The 16,194-nt window shown below is 41.4% G+C and overlaps 1 protein-coding gene across 3 annotated transcripts in view; it reads left to right on the plus strand.

The window, feature by feature from the left end:
- Positions 1 to 5,593: 5,593 nt before the first annotated feature.
- LCP1 (lymphocyte cytosolic protein 1) overlaps positions 5,594 to 16,194 on the plus strand; it is a 55,255-nt gene continuing 44,654 nt past the window's right edge. For all 3 annotated transcript variants that reach the window (XM_082859312.1, XM_082859313.1, XM_082859314.1), the window contains exon 1: positions 5,594 to 5,659. The gene's annotated coding sequence lies outside the window, so the exon portion shown is untranslated. The remainder of the gene's footprint in view (positions 5,660 to 16,194) is intronic.

Below are 16,194 nucleotides of genomic sequence, written 5' to 3' on the forward strand. Positions count from 1 at the left end.
AATCAAGAAATTAATTTTTAAATTTAAATGGATAGTATTTAAAACATGATGAAAGAGAATATCATAATCAACACTATTGTATCCAACACTTTTTGCCAAATCTCAACATTTTGCTGTGGACATAGTTGAATTCTTCTGTCTACCTTCCCACTACCTCCCTAACTTGCCAGAGTAGCTGTGTTCTTGAATTGGTATTTATCATTTCTCAGGCATATTTTTATTATAAACACACACAGGTACAGACATATCCATAAACCACACTATAATAGTTCTTTAAAATGTATACAAATATATTAGTAGTATTCTGCAACTTTTGCTTTACACCAACTTTATATTTTCAAAGTTCACTCTTACTTAATCTAGTTCCATTCACTCATTTTAACTTCTGGATACTGTACTGAACCACAGTTTACATATTCCCTCTCCTGTTATCTTCATATTTTTTCTGTCAAGCAAAATTGCAGTAAACATTCGTTCATTCATTCATGCCATCCCATCACTGGGCACTGCTGCTGCTCGAAGAGCCGTAAAGACCTGCCCGAAGTTGAGCTTATTTTTGGGAGGAGACAGTAAGCTTCATCTTTAACATGTGTGTTAGAAGGTGTTAAATCTGTGGAAGAACAGAGTGAGGATGATTGGAAACGACAGGAGTAGGAGTACAGTTTTAAATAGCTGGTCGTGGCAGGGGAAGTACAAGTTATCTGTTTCTGTGATACTGCTGCCTCATAAACAACCCTGAATCTCAACTGTTTACAACAACAAACCTAGATTCCTGCATCAGCCGGGATGGCTCTGCTGCAGAACATGGTGAGCTGGAGTTGGCCTGGGCTGCGGGTCAGTTTCAGGTTGGCTTCATGCATCTCCTCATTCCCTTTGGACAAAGATGGGATTTTCTCATGGTAAATGTACTCAGAAGTCCAGGAGACCAAGTTGAATCATGTAGGCATATTCAAGACCTCTGTTTGTGTCCTGTCTGCTAACGTTCCAAAGCTCAAGCAAGTTGCGTGCAATAAGCTCAGGTAGGAGGAGAAGCGTCCTCCACCTGCCTGAGTGGGAGGTCCTGAGCCATCTCACAGCAAGGATGTCAGTGTATAATTCTGTAGTAGAGAAGTAGTGTAGAATTGGAAACTATAATTTTTAAAAATTGAAGGAAGAAAATAAAACTAATACCTAATTCATAGGATTATTGTGAAGAATAAATAAAATAATGTATGTGAACAGTCTAGTCCAGAGCCTGGTATAAATATTACAAGACTAGTTAACACATATAGCATTTCCTATGTGCCACACACTCTTCCAAGTTCTCTACATGTATCAGTCGACCTCACCCTCACAACAGCGTAGAAAACAGACACTGTTCTTATCCCCATTTTCTAGATGAGGGAACTTAGGCCAGTGAAATCAAATAATTTGCCCGAGGTCACATAACTAATACAATAGTAGAGATGAGGTTTGATAACCAGACAAGTGGCCCAGCGTCTTTACTCTTAATCACTCTGCTATGATCCCCCTGCATGCCCCTGAGACCCCAAGTCTGGGTTAATGCTGTGTGTTCTCACGGGCACCCAGCTTTGCTTTTGTCATGGTTCTGAGTACCACTGTGAGGTCACTTGTCTGCATCCTTGAATACAGTGGACATTCTGCCAAGGCGGAGATTGTGCTCACCTTAATTACTCTCATTCCCTGCCCATCAAATATCAGGGGTAGGGGATGGGCAGTAGAGTGAGGCAGAGGCATTTTCCCCTTTGAACAATCCCCACAGTGCATGAAGGGGAAGTGGGGAGAGTATAAGCCATTAAAGATGCTAGAAAAACATGAGATAATTGATGGAGCAAGGTATCTAAGTAAGTAGAAGATATAAGATTAAGATTAAAATGAGGAACTATTGACCTTGAGAAGATAGAAGAACACCTTCTCTTTTAAGAGTGAAAGAGAAGGAAAAGATGGGTCTTTTAATTTTTTTAATATTCCATAAGAAAACAAGTTGTCCCATTTATTGAAGAACTGGTCCCCATTTATTTTAATGCTTCCTTATGCCAAGTTCACACGTACACAGGGAATTGTTTTTGATCCATTCCCTTAACCAGTACATACTCTTTGTAGTATTTCTACTATAGCTCTGTAATATACTTTAATTCTTAGTACCCTTCTTGATATATTTCAGAACTGTATTTGGTTATTCTCATGCAGTTATTCTTCCTTACATATTTTAGATTTAATATTTCAAGGGCCATAAAATCTGTTGGCATTTTAATTGGAAATGAATTGAATTAATAGACTAAAATGGGGAAATTCAACATTTTCAAGAAAATGGCCATGTCTCTCCATATATTTTCCTATTTTTTGGTCAATTATTTTATGTCCATGTATAAAATTTTATAACTTTTTCCATATAGGTTTTGCCTATATATGTATTACAAATGCTTCTACTACTACACAAATTGAGCCAGATATCATTTTAAGTAATTTGCAAGTAGTATTTAACTTAATCTGTACATTAACCCTCTGAGAAAAGTGTCAATTATTATTCCCATTGAAAAGATGGGTCTTGTGAGAGTTGAGGCTAGAGAAGGAAGCTCACACCAGATGACTCGGATCATCTCAATCAACAAGGGGCAGGAATATTGGGCCAGGAAAGGATGCAGGCTGGTAGGGAGATAATAGCAAGAGGAGAGAGTTTGGAATAAATGTCTCACTTTTGGGTTCTGTGATCTCTTTAATCCCATGATAAATAGTATGATGGACCCAGAAAAAAGCATACATACAAAATCATGCATAAAGAGTTAGGGGTCCACGGACCCCAGGTTGAGAACACCTGTTCTCAGGAATTAATGAAATTGAATAAAAGCATTTCTAAGAAGTAATTTGAAGGCAAACAGCTTGAATTGATAGCATTTCAAGTCTATGTTTCTGGGACTTTCTTCAGCAATATTCAGTAGCCGGGGAGTAGCAGCTGATGCGGTTTTAGGGATTGAGGCTGTGAGCACCATAGCCACCCAGGGTGGGATAAAGTAAGGAGGGCAGTAGGGGTAGAGGGAAGGCAAAGCACAGGCCACTTAAGAGGCAGAGGTGGCAGTAGAGGCATGTGGTTGGTGGGGTAGGAAGTGGGAGAGGTCCTCTCTGGGTGTAGGCCATCAGGGGGGCATGACCTACAGAGAACGTAAGAATAATAAAACCAAAATCAGTCTGCTGTTTATTATCACGATGCACAAGCAATTCTAAACACTGACAGTGATAAAGTATTCCTCTCCAAAAAAGCCTTGGTCTAAGACCTAAACAGCTGACTGCCGCCGGCTAGCCTTGTGCCACTTGAGGCAGATAGAGAGATTACGATGAAGGGAGTGGTCCAGGATGTGGGTGAGGCAGTGGTGGGAGGCTGAGGTGGGGACCACAGCTGAGCGGGTGCGAGAGAGGAGGGTTCCTTCAGGCGGGGGTTTGCAAGCAGCAGAATTCAATGGCTTTCATCTCCTAGAATCTAGATGTTGACTGGAATCCAACGAGCTTTTTTTTTTTTTTTTTGACTTGAATCAGCTGCTAGGCATAACCGCACATTTCACCCTCTTCAAACATCAGCTCCGCTCACATCTGCATCTGCCTCGATGTTCCACTGCCTTTTTCACCCCTTTTTATAGCAGATGGCATTTATTTACTTACATGCTTTTCTCCTCTACAGACTGTGTGCTCCTTAAGAGCAGCGATTGTGTCTTACTCATTTCTGAATCACCAGTGCCTCCAGACAGGCACTCAAACACCTACTGAACCCATGCACAGGTGTATTTTGCTCTTGTTTTAGATTCCTCAGATGTCCAGTGACCAGGCACCAGTAGCCACCATGCTGCTGCTCTCCTCCCAGGTAAACGAAATGAATCTCTGTTCTTCTTTATGAAGTGTTACTGCCACACCTCCATTCCATCCTGAAACCACAGGGATGCAATTAGGGAGATCCACAGTATCTCGCGTATTTTCATCCTTCAGACCATCAAGACAGTATCTGTGCTGCTGCAGAGTCCTGACTGATGATTATTCACCCCAGAGTGAAAACCACCAGCATTTGGCTGCTTTGTCGTGTGATCAGTCCTGTCACGGTAATGCATGGATGTGTCTCTGGTGTCCCGAAAGAACTTAGGTGCCTCTTGAACCCCACCCCCTGCAATGAATTACTTGGGAGTAATTATGCAATGGAGAAAACGGGGTCCAGTTCACCCCCTCAGTCTTCCCTGGGGAGTCACAAGAAAGTTGACAGTTCTCTGTGAGGTGAACCACTTCTAGAATGGACTGAATCTCCACCATCTATTCCTATTCTTCTGCCCACCCTCTCCACCAAGATGGCCCCTGTAGGGTTCTGACCGAGACACTGCCACACCGCCGACTAATGAAGTAGAGAAACCAAATCAGCTTGGTCTGATATTTGAGGTTGGAAGCAGGAACTTTCTAGAGGAGAAGTCAAAGAAGCAAAAGGAGTATAATGGCGGCCCCCCCAACCATAGTACCCACTGGTGGGGTCCCAGGTCCCTCGCAAATACAGAAGCGTATTGAACAATCAAGCATCTTCAACTCACCATCAGAGCTGGAGCAGAGCCTCAGATTCTCATTCCTCAATAGCAGGCTGGGTGCTGGAGCTGCACACAGGCTCTGGGCAACACGGAGACGACTATGTGTAATGTTTGCTCAACATTACTAAGGATAATATACAACCTTCACATCCTCTGTTAGGCTGTGAGCGCTTGAGCACTTCCATTTGAAGATGAGAATTAGCCCTCAGGACGAGCATTCGGGGTTTGGGCATAGAACTGAGATATTTTAATTCTCTTGCTAATTTTCTAAAATGTGCATTCAAAAACTAAGTGTGGTCTCTAGGAAGGAATTTAGCAGCATTGGACTATAGCAGCTGCCTAAGTGACCCGCTGGTGCTCTTTGTAGGAAGTGTCTAAATAATTGAAATCTTTAATTGGGTTAAAGAGATCCCTAGTACATAGGTGCTCTATAAATAAAAGAATGAGTAAATAATATGGTGACCTTCCCTTTCGGGCCCTTCCCCTTAAAGAGATCATTTTGTTTTGTTTGCACCAATAAGATCACTGTTCAGGGACTCTAGAGAGGGGTTTGGTTTCACCTTGGGGTGGGGCTTTCCCAAGGAACTCCCTTCTAGCTTGTTTCAGGGATGCTGCCACCTCTTCCCTTGGCTCTTTCATTAAAAATGAATAATTTGTTTATCTTTGCTGTAAGTAGCTAGGCACCAGAGCATAGCGTTCGCAATTAGGGGCAGATCAAGAAGTCAGGGTAGCAGGCTGACCTTGCCTTGTTATCTGAAATCAACAGGTTTAAGTAGCCCAATGCCTACAAGACAGCTAGAGGGGAAAGAAAGGGAAGGAGAGAGAAAAATGCTCATAAAGAGGAAGTGGTAAGAGGCTTCTGAATTTCAGTGTGACCTGTCAGGTGATTTTTGCAGGGGAGGGGACATGAGAAAAAAAAAAAACACGTTAAGTAAAAATGTCCTTATAAAGACAAAATCTATTTCTTTCCTGCCTGATGATTTGTCATTCTAGTCACTTCCTGCCTTGTGACCACACACCCGGGGTTGACAAAGTTGTTCTGCAGATCAGAAAGAAGGGAGTTTCTGGTCACGTACCAGTACCACTGAGAACAGTTTTGCTACCAGGTAAATTTCCTTTGTCTTTTTGTCATTTCTAAGTGTTTATGATGTTTTGCTTGTTGGGCGGCTCTGGTTCTGTGGATTGTGGATTTTGCCCCCAGGGGACTAGAGATCTGAGCACCTGTCGCCCTTGTCCGCTATGAGCCAGGGCACCGTTTAACTGCCCAGCAAAGCTCCAGCCACATCTCGTGGCCGCCCAGAGTGGGACCCTCCCCTCCGCTCTCTGGGGTGGCTTCTTCTCCAATTATATGCAGTTATCACCCCCCCCCAAAAAACTATGATGTTTGCTTCCTTTTTAAACCAAACCGTGTTCTGATTTATTTCTATTGCTTTATTTCTGGGAGGCTATTTACTGTGATTTGATCTACTTTCAAATGTTCTCAGGAAAGTGGACATTGATCGTTTAGATGCTGTTGCGCGTTGGCCTAATGGGGATAGTTTAACTTTAGCTCCTGTGGTTCTGTTTTTCTAAAAAACTCCTTTACAGTACTTTAGTGGATGTGCTAACATCTTGAGTCATATGTTACTGAGTGTGCTACTGGTTATTTGAGTGATTTTGGGTACCGCTGGTTTTCAATGGGTGTGCTTAATAACCACATGGAATTAGAGGCTGCCTCTTCTCCATTTATTCTCTAAAAATAAAAGCAATTTGTGTTGCTTAATTGTACTGTTTTGTAGAATTGTCTGAACTATTTGGTATCCCTGTGATCATACAAATGACCATTAATTATGGAAGAAAGGCTTCAGTCTATAATAGAAATTCTTATAAAGTTGATATGGGATATTTATTCCAGAAACTTTATGGAAACATAGACTTTGAAACTTGTAGCATCAGCCTTTATTAATTACCATTATTCAACAATATTTAGTACCATTGACAGATGATAAACATAAAAGCTATCCGGACTGCAAGTGGATTCATTTATCCACACACTTATCAAAACCCAATTTTTCTTCATCAAGTATAGCAACTTGTTTTATAAAATTACCTCCTCAGGACAACTTAAAAAAAAAAAACTGTCGTTAAACGAAGGTGATTTATCCACACGTCTTGATTTTGAATTTACATAATTTATCATTATTGGTTTCTAGTAAATAAAATGGTTTAAAGAACATCTACACAGGCAAATTTCAATGGAATTAACTGCTTACCTATAAATGTGAATTTCTGAAGTTGTAAAATGTGATCGTCAATATTGCTTGACGCATCTCACCTGAATAGTTTTTTTTGTTTTTGTTTTTGTTTTTGCGGTACGCGGGCCTCTCACTGTTGTGGCCTTTCCCGTTGCGGAGCACAGGCTCCGGACGCGCAGGCTCAGCGGCCATGGCTCACGGGCCCAGCCGCTCCGCGGCATGTGGGATCCTCCCGGACTGGGGCACGAACCCACGTCCCCTGCATCGGCAGGCGGACTCTCAACCACTGCGCCACCAGGGAAGCCCCCTGAATAGTTTTAAACTAGCAAAAATGTGGAGCTGAGGGAGAAGGACTTGGACCCCTAAAAATAACAGATTAAAACTATGCTATGTCTTATTTTAAGTAAAAATATTAATGAGAATAAAATGAATTAGGATGCAAAGGTATGTCAGTATTTTCCTTACATCGGGAGGAAATAAAAATGGAATCAAGTTTAGATTGTTAAAGCATCAACCTGATATCTATTTCTCTTCATTCTTGTTCACTCCCAGCAACATCAGGGAAGAAACTTCTGGGTCTTGCCCTTTGAACAAGCACTGCTGAGGTGGGACATTTCATTAGCTATCCCAGGGATACTTTCTTTTGTCACATTTGAAATTTTGTCTCCTTCATAAATTGTGCCTTGAAACAATCGGTAATTTGGGAAACAATTTCCATGTTTTAACACCATTTCTAATTCTTTTGCTGAACCCTTTGGGGAATGGGAGGCCACAAAGTAACTTTGTCATTCAAATGTATCTATTTAAATTAGGACAGAACAAGTAGTAATACCACTTAATATTGATACGTACTTACTATGTAAGCCACTCTTCATGCATGACCTCATTTAATCCTCCCAACTACCTTTAGAGATGAGGAACGGGCTTAGATGGTTGAAGGACACGGCCCAAGGTCACAGGGTGAGGGGCAAGGGCGGTAGGTAGCCAGGATTTCTGGCTCCATTCTGCCTCTCTGTAAGCGTCCGTCTATTCCAGAGCCTATCTTCCCCACCAGCATCTTTTTCCCAGATGTACCCCATTATAGGCTTTTCGTTCTGAAGCTGACTGAAGAGATCTTAGCATTCATGATTTGAAGAGAGAAAGAAAGAGGACAACAGTTTGCAATAAACCCAGAAACTTTTTCACAAATAAGAGGTATCACTGTGGGTTTCATATAATAATAGAATGAAGTGTTTTCTTTTAAGTAATGCATAATTTTACTCAAGAATTGTGTGCCTTCACAAACCTGCCTCAGCCACTTTCCCAACCTTATTTCTTGTCACTTCCTTCTGCTCTAGCTGCCACCTCCCACCTCTCCCCCTCCCCCCTCCACTTACCCACATGCCAAGTGCACAAGTCCACAAACCACCAGAAAGTTCCATGCTCTTTCACTCCTTTTCACTCCAACTGCCTTTCCAAGTGCTTTCTTCTTTATCTGTGAAACTTCTGGTCACTTTTTAAGGCTTATTTCAAGAAACCTGTCCTTTTGCAGGCCTTTCCTACTGGTTCTTGCCTCCACCGATTCTTCTGTGTGTGTTTGTTTAATGCTTTGAGTTTAGAGTAAGTAGAGCAGTAATCATATTGCTTTCCTTTCAAGTGCTTAATTTGCTGACAGCCTGAGCTCCTTCTCTGTCTCTCCTGGCAGGTAGTAGGTGCTCATGATATCTATGGAATTTTTTCTCAGTTCCTTTAGATACGCAGAGAAGTCTTTTTTTAATTTCACTTGTTAACCTAATATTTACTGAGTTCCCCCAGTGACTGCTATGAACGGAGATATAACACCATTACAGTATTTTGCTTTCTAACATGCTTCCTTTTTGTCAAAGCACTATTCTTCATTTTAGTCTCAAAGCACTAAATAGACATTGATTTCAAGGCATTTAAGGAATTGTCCAGTGACCACAGACAGCAGGCAAAATTAATCTTATTATTTTAGTTTAAATACATTAATCGAGCTAAAACTTAGCCACCCTTACCAAAATTATGTACCTGATAATAAGCATATTGGATGACCAAGAGCACAGGAACAGATACCATTAACTTTTATTTATTCATTTTGCACTCTTCTCAGAAAATTCTCAAGTCAACGTCTCCTTGTTACCAAAAAAGTGAAGGCTCCTCTGCGTATATGGGGGAGATGGCAAATGAATTCTAAAATCAGGTTAGGTAAAATAAAAATAAGAACTTTTCTCCTAAGGTTATTTTTACGAAGAGTCAAAAATTTATAAAGTAAAATTATAAAGTCTGATGAGTGTATGACTAATAGATTTTATAGCAAAGTGACATTATTTAGATTCATGTGTCTCCTTAGGATATTTTTTGTTTGCTAGTTTTCCAACTCACAGATATCATCAAATGAAATGATTCTATTCCATCTGCGTATGAACCCTGCAGAAATAAAAATTAGAATTAGAGTCCACCAAAATATAAAACTAATCAGTGTCAGCAGACTCCAAGAGTTTCAAGTTTCCCTGTTTTACCAGATGGCAATGCACTTCTTAAAAGAGTTCATGTTTCACATTGTTTTCATTTTGAAGTATAAGAAGTTACCACCCAATCAGATATTCATCTTCTAGGAGCATCTCCCTACAGCTGCTGTGACCACTGGGCTCCCCAGATGGCAATTCCCCGTTGCTTTCCTCAGTTGCCTCCTGATTGAACTTCCTTATGCTATTGACTGTTGCCGTTGTTTTGTTTGTCAATTTCAGTCATTACATCAGTTTTCCCAGCAATTTCATAGTCACTCCATCTTGTAACATACTGTAAGCAGCAGATGGGGAACAAAGAATTTCCATTCATCATCCTAATAATGACAGCTTAGCCTTCTATACTACTGTTTTGGATTGAGTGTTTTTCTAAGTGTTTTGACCGTATTAATGCACTGAGTCATCACAACAATCCTGTGAGGTAGGTATTGGAGTTATCTTCATGTTGGAAGGCAAGTTAATCCATTCAAGTATTTCATTACTTTAATTTTCTACAATTGAATTAATTTTATATTAACTACTGAATTCCAGGGGAAACCTCCTGGCATAAACAGGCAGCAGGCCATGGTGCTTATTTGTACCTAGACCTTGAGTTGCACGCAGATAATAATAATTTATCCTAAATAAATGCATCTGTATCATTAATTGCTTTTATTAAAGACTATTCTTTGTCAACATCATCATCATCAGTATTTACTCAGCTCCTCTGCACTTGACTATTTGGTTTTTACCAACTTATAGACCTGTGTATAGGTCACAAAACATGATCTCTACCCTCAAAAGCTTTGAAAAGTTCTCAGTCATAGAAGATTAGAATACTTGAGTCAAGTGGCATTCCCATTTTCTAACTGTTGTGATTGATAGACATGAATAAATTAAACAATTTAGTATTTATACCCAAACACACATATCTATAATTACATAGTAATGGCCAAATATAAGTGTCCTAAAAAATGTGAAAGAATGAAAGATTGTTTTAATTGTGAGCTGAAGAATAGAGGTAAAAAGTGACCCACTTACTGAGTTAAAATAAGTTTTGCTCAACTTCAGAGCCACGCCTGCCTCAGCCCCACCTTAAGTTATAAGGAGGCTTGTTTCTCAAATATAGTCAGTTGTTTTTTCTGGCAGAAGGAAAAGCTAAGATACTAAATTGAGGAACTTGCAAAGAAAGCCACAGTTTTGTGGTTGCAGCATTGATTCTTGTTTTAGTCTAGCACCAGTTCCACGGACAGATGGACACACTTGCATGCTCTCTCCATCTCTTTGTCTGTCTGTGTGTCTCCCTCTCCCTCTCTCTCTCTCTCTCTCTCTCTCTCTCTCTCCCCCCCACCTCTCTGTCTCTCTCTTTCACACACACACACACACAGACACACAGTGACACACACACACATCCTCTCGACTGGCTGAGCTAAAATGGAAAAGAGATTACCTTCTCCACAGGCAGAAAAGCCAAGATCAAATTTGGCCGGCAAATTAATGTGGCATGTGAATTGCAGTCTCTAAGATCATTTCTTTTCCCTTTTTCTCTGGTTGCACTTTCAAGAGGGAAGTGAATGAATGGACTAATTACTTTACAATTAAATAATACCCTGCATTTTGATTCCTCAGTCTGGTAGTTGTCTCCAGTATTTATCCAAACTGTGTATCTGAATGAATGAAGTAAAGAGGCGCACAAGTGCATCTGTATAAAATTTGCATCCTCTGCCTTTTCGCCGTTCCTCAGGCAAAGTTTAGAATTAGAACTGCATCTTTGTTAACCTCAGGTGTCACATTTTAAAATGTGGATCCTTGATGTCATGGGCTCACATTACCTTCACCAGGAGGCCATGTGATTAAGAAAGAAGAGTGGAAAATACATTCCTTATGGAGAAAGCTACATAATAGATGCAAAGAGAAAGTAAGAAAAAATGAGGAACGTGTATGCAGTTTTGCATTATTGAGCCCCTTTTTCTTCATCTCAGAGATGTAAATGGGGCTTCCCTGGTGGCGCAGTGGTTGAGAGTCCGCCTGCCGATGCAGGGGACACGGGTGCATGCCCCGGTCCGGGAAGATACCACATGCCGCGGAGCGGCTGGGCCCGTGAGCCATGGCCGCTGAGCCTGTGCGTCCGCAGCCTGTGCTCCGCAACGGGAGAGGCCACAACAGTGAGAGGCCCGCGTACCGCAAAAAGAAAGATGTAAATGAACTTTCCCTTCATTTCCAATGCTTTATAACATTAAATTTTTTCTCTTTGGAAAGATGGAATATCATGGGCACCTTTGATGACTTTTTTCAGATTTTTTCCCTTCCCTCATTGTCTTTCAAGTTGAGATTTTTCATCAAAATATCCCTGATGCTCTGTTTCTTTCCTGTGACCACAGAGGAAGACAGTTGGGACTCTTGATCTGTCTGGTGATTGAATATAATATATATAATATAAAATGTATTAAATATCATATATAATATCAGTTTTTAAAGCTTGTGAGTCTGAGTGTCTGCAGTTTCTGTGCATGAGACAAACGGGTCTGGTCTAAAGAAAAGAGCAAATTTGGAGGCAAATTTGGATTCCTTTTCTAGCCTTTTACTAATTGTGGAGCCCAAGCAAGTGTCTTAAGCCCCCTGACGCTCAGTCCCCTCGTCTCTGAAATAGGGAAAAGTACTGTCTATCCGCTGGGTCTGCTCTTGGGTCCATCTCCCCTTCCGTTTCCCCATTTCATCAGTCTGTGTGTATATCTCACTCTGCTGTGCTCACCATCGCTGCTGACTTACTGAGCCCTCACTATTTGCTAGGCATTGTGCTAAGCTCTTGACATATATTTGCTCTTATATTTCCACACAAAAGCTGCCTGGGGTTGATGTTCTCATCTTCTTAGAACAGAAGATCAAACTGAGGTTCAGGGAGGCTTAAGTCCAAGGTTACAGAGCTCGTCAGAGCCGAGATTCACACCTTGCCTCTTTTCCATTTTAATATTCACAGTTTCTTAAACATGTAAACCATGTCTGTTTTCATTGCATTGTATTTTCTAACATGGTCCACTGGCTACTTTCTAATAAGTCTAAATATTCCTTTCTGTGGTTGAATATTCAATGATTAGTCCTAATTTTCCATCAGGCGGAGATCCCAACTCTGCCTTTGATGGGTCCGCTGCTATACCAAACAAATAAATGCCTGAGGATATTATGGTACAGAGTTCTTAAGGGTTATGAAGTGTTTACGCTATTTAGTTACTTAAAATTTTGACAAAAGAAATGTCATAGCATATCCCATTAGTAAATTGGTATTGGTAAATATTTGCCCACCAAACTGTGGCTTCCAAGAAAGTGTAGATAAATCTAGTCTATCAAATGAATACAAATTCCTGCCTCAGTTTATCTGTAACTGCTTCTTTTTTTTTTTTTTTTATGAGAATGAGCTGGTCCTTAGAAATTCTAAAAGAACTACCCCAAGGAGCCCATAGAACATGAGGTCACATTATTGAGAGTAAAGAGAAGCTTCTGTTGTCATTGCTGGTGTACAGATGTCAGCTGCATGTTGTCTTGGTGTCTTTCCATCAGCTCAAACCACAGCAGAGAAAGTGCCTGGAGAATTCCGGAGTGGGTAAGAGATAGAGGCAGAGAAGTGGCCAGCAGACTCAGTCGCCAGGCACTGGTGTACCTGAGAGGGAGGAGAGACATAGCCCAATGGTCTTCCTCACAGATGCCCAAGATCCTGTTTCATTTCATGTCTCACAATGGATGTGCGGGCTTTTCTTAAGATTGCTGTACATTTTCCCACTCTGGCCACGCTTCCTCAACTGTCAGAAGGTACTTTCCACGATAAGTATTTCAGGCAAGACTAAGCCCAGAGCCCCTTGACCGCTCAGCATGAGATCAGCCAATACCGATGCTGTTGGCTTCTAGCTGGTATCATCTTCTAATTCCGCAATTGCTTTTGAAACTGCCTTCAAGGACTCTGGAGGAGAGATGTGGTACAAGCGCCAGAGCAACCAAGCTTAGATCGTTTGAAGATAAAGCGTAGGTGTGAAATCTAGATTTACACCTATCCACACATGTGACATACATACAATTAAGTGTGAATTTTAGACAGCGACTCTAGATAATATTTCATCTAGTTTATAGTGGAAATTGGGTTTGTTCCCCAAGATAGTTTTGTAAAAGTTCTGGTTTTTTTTATTTTCTCCTTCCTTCCTTCTTCCCTCCCTCCCTCCCTCCTTCCCTTCCTTCCTTCCTTCGCCAAGCACTATTGTATACAATTTAAACACTTTATCTAATTTCATTCTAACACAGCTCTTACGGAGCAAGCACTGTGATTGCATTATTAATATCCCCTTTGTACATATGAAGAAACTGAGGCTCAGAAATTTTAAGTAACGTGTATTCAAGCACACAGCGAGAAACGGTTGCATCAGAAAATCCAGCATCCTTTCGCCGTGCCTTGTCGCTTCCTAGTTCATTCTTTTTTATGTATATAGCAAGCTTAATTTCATGAAGGAAGATAAGATCGTTAACGTACAGATGAGGTTTGTGAGACGCCTATGTTGCCTTTTCACACTTGCTTAGACTGGGAGAAAGTGGGTCGTGTTCCAGCACAGGTGAAGCTGTAAACTAAGCCTGTGCTGTTCTTAAAACGAGTGGAAGAAACTCCTCCCCTCGTTCTCTCCATCCACATATTGAAGATGTGAAGTACATTTCATGGACGGTGCATCTCAGGGATTTTTTTTAACCTTTAAGTTGTTTAAATGTTCATTGACTTGTGTTTTTCCCGTACTTTGGTTACACCAAACTAAGCTTCCGGAGGCTCTACTCGTCTTTTCTGATGAGTCACTGACTCACTTTGAGACTTTGGGGAACAACTTCACTTTTCAGAACCCCCATTTTCCCGTTTTCTCGCGCGGCAGGGCTATAATGTCTGAGGCTTCCCCAATTCAGAGCAATGTAACCCTGGGCCAGTTACTTAAATCTCAGTTCCCTCATCTATAAAGAGGAAATCATCACAATGCTTTGTGGTGGAATTAAATGTGGTAACGCCTATAAAACGTTCAGCACTGGGTAACCACTCAGTAAACATTAGTTCGTCTTCCATTTGTCCTTTAGCTATTGTTTTCTCTGGCTCCAACATAGATAAACTTCCTGTGGAGAGAATATGGGTTCATCATTCTACATGAATAAGGAAAAGACCTTGAAGCTCTCTCCTCTTCATCTGTGGAAACCCAGGTCACATGTCACTTCTCCCCGGGGCACCACGCGTGGCTCCCCAGGGGAGAGCTGTTTTCCCCATTCCTGTGGATCTAAAAAGTCCCCCTGTATTCTAGTGACGGGTGTCTCTCTCCCCTACTAAACAGGCCAGGACCACATCTTATGTCTGCGTCGCCAGCATCTAACCCACGACCTAGTGTAGAGTAGGTATTTACTTGGCAGGTGTTTAGTGAAAGAAGAAACGTACAAATAAATATATGAATCCGCCTAGTGGTGGACACTTAGAATTACCGGAGGATGCATTTCATCGTCCAGATAATGATATGCAAATTACATTCAAGTGAATTCTAACACCCATTCCTAATTCTTTCCTGTGTGTTCCTGGTACATTGAGTTTGTGCATCTCAGCTGATTTTACCCTCCTTTCCGTCCTGCTCTGTCTGCACACCACGGCCCCTTTCCTCCCAGCAGGACTCAGCTCCAAGTCGGACACTGTACACTTAGGTAGAGAGACCTGAGCATCGGCTGCGGCCAGCAGGGTTTACAGAAACTGCCCGGCCCCAGGTTTTGTTACCTCAGCCAGAACCCTCTGGTGGCTGGAGGGTGGGGACCAGGGGGCATCCCCAGCCTAGTTCAGAGACTGCCAAGGGACACTTGCAAAGTCATCTTTCCTGCAAAGTGGTTTTGTATAAACTTGACGCATCCACTTGCCTTGTTCTGTTGTTTGTATATTTCAGTGGGAGGGATATGATAAGTATGTACACAAGAATATTATTGTTACACTCCTCAAAGAAGGTGATAGTAGACTTCTTTTTTTTCATGTTTTTTTATTGTGGTAAAAGTCACATAATATAAAACATACTATTTTAACCATATTTAACTCTACAGTTCAGTGGCACTAAGTACATTCACATTGTTGTGCAACTCTCACCATCATCCGTGTCCCGAATTTTTCACCTTCCTAAACTGAAGCTCTGTCCCCTTTAAACACTAACTCCCCATTCCCCCCACCCCCTGGCCCTTGGCATCTACCAATGTACTTTCTGACTCTATATGAATTTGACTATTCTAGGTACCTCGTATAAGTGGAATCAAATAGTATTTGTCTGCACCTAAGGTATATTGGAATGCACTTTTAAGGTTAACTAAATATATGTCCTGCAAACAGATTGTACCTTCTTTTTTTCCCCCCTGTGCTATACAGTAGGCCCTCACCAGCCATCTGCTTCATACGTAGTAGTGTACATGCGTCAATCCCAGTCTCCCAGTCCATCCTACCTGCCCTCCCACCCTGGTGTCCATACGTTCGTTCTCGATAGTAGACTTCTTAAGCCCTGTATACTGTTTGTTTATGGGTTTGTTTGTTCATGGCTACAACTGATTTCCTACGTACTTATACTGCGTGCCAGCCAGGAGGCAGTGCTGTGAGATGATCTCATATAGTTTGTGATCTCATAATCTGCTGGAAGAAATGGAGATGTGGACATGGGGTCTGAACCAGAGCTCAGAGGAGGAAAGATTCCCAGAGCCCCACCCAACCAACAGAGGACAGAATGTCTGAAACCTTGCTGATCTCAGAACTCTAAGGGTATCATTTGCATATTCATCTATGAATTTGGTGTTTTGTCTTAAGAACATTGTGCCTCAGTGTGAGTTATTTTAATGTGGTTTGCTTTTTGGTTGCTAATAAATATCAGAGGTCCTTCC

This window comes from Leucopleurus acutus (genome assembly GCF_964270905.1).
Source record: "Leucopleurus acutus genome assembly, chromosome: 18".
NCBI classification, from domain to species: domain Eukaryota; kingdom Metazoa; phylum Chordata; class Mammalia; order Artiodactyla; family Delphinidae; genus Leucopleurus; species Leucopleurus acutus.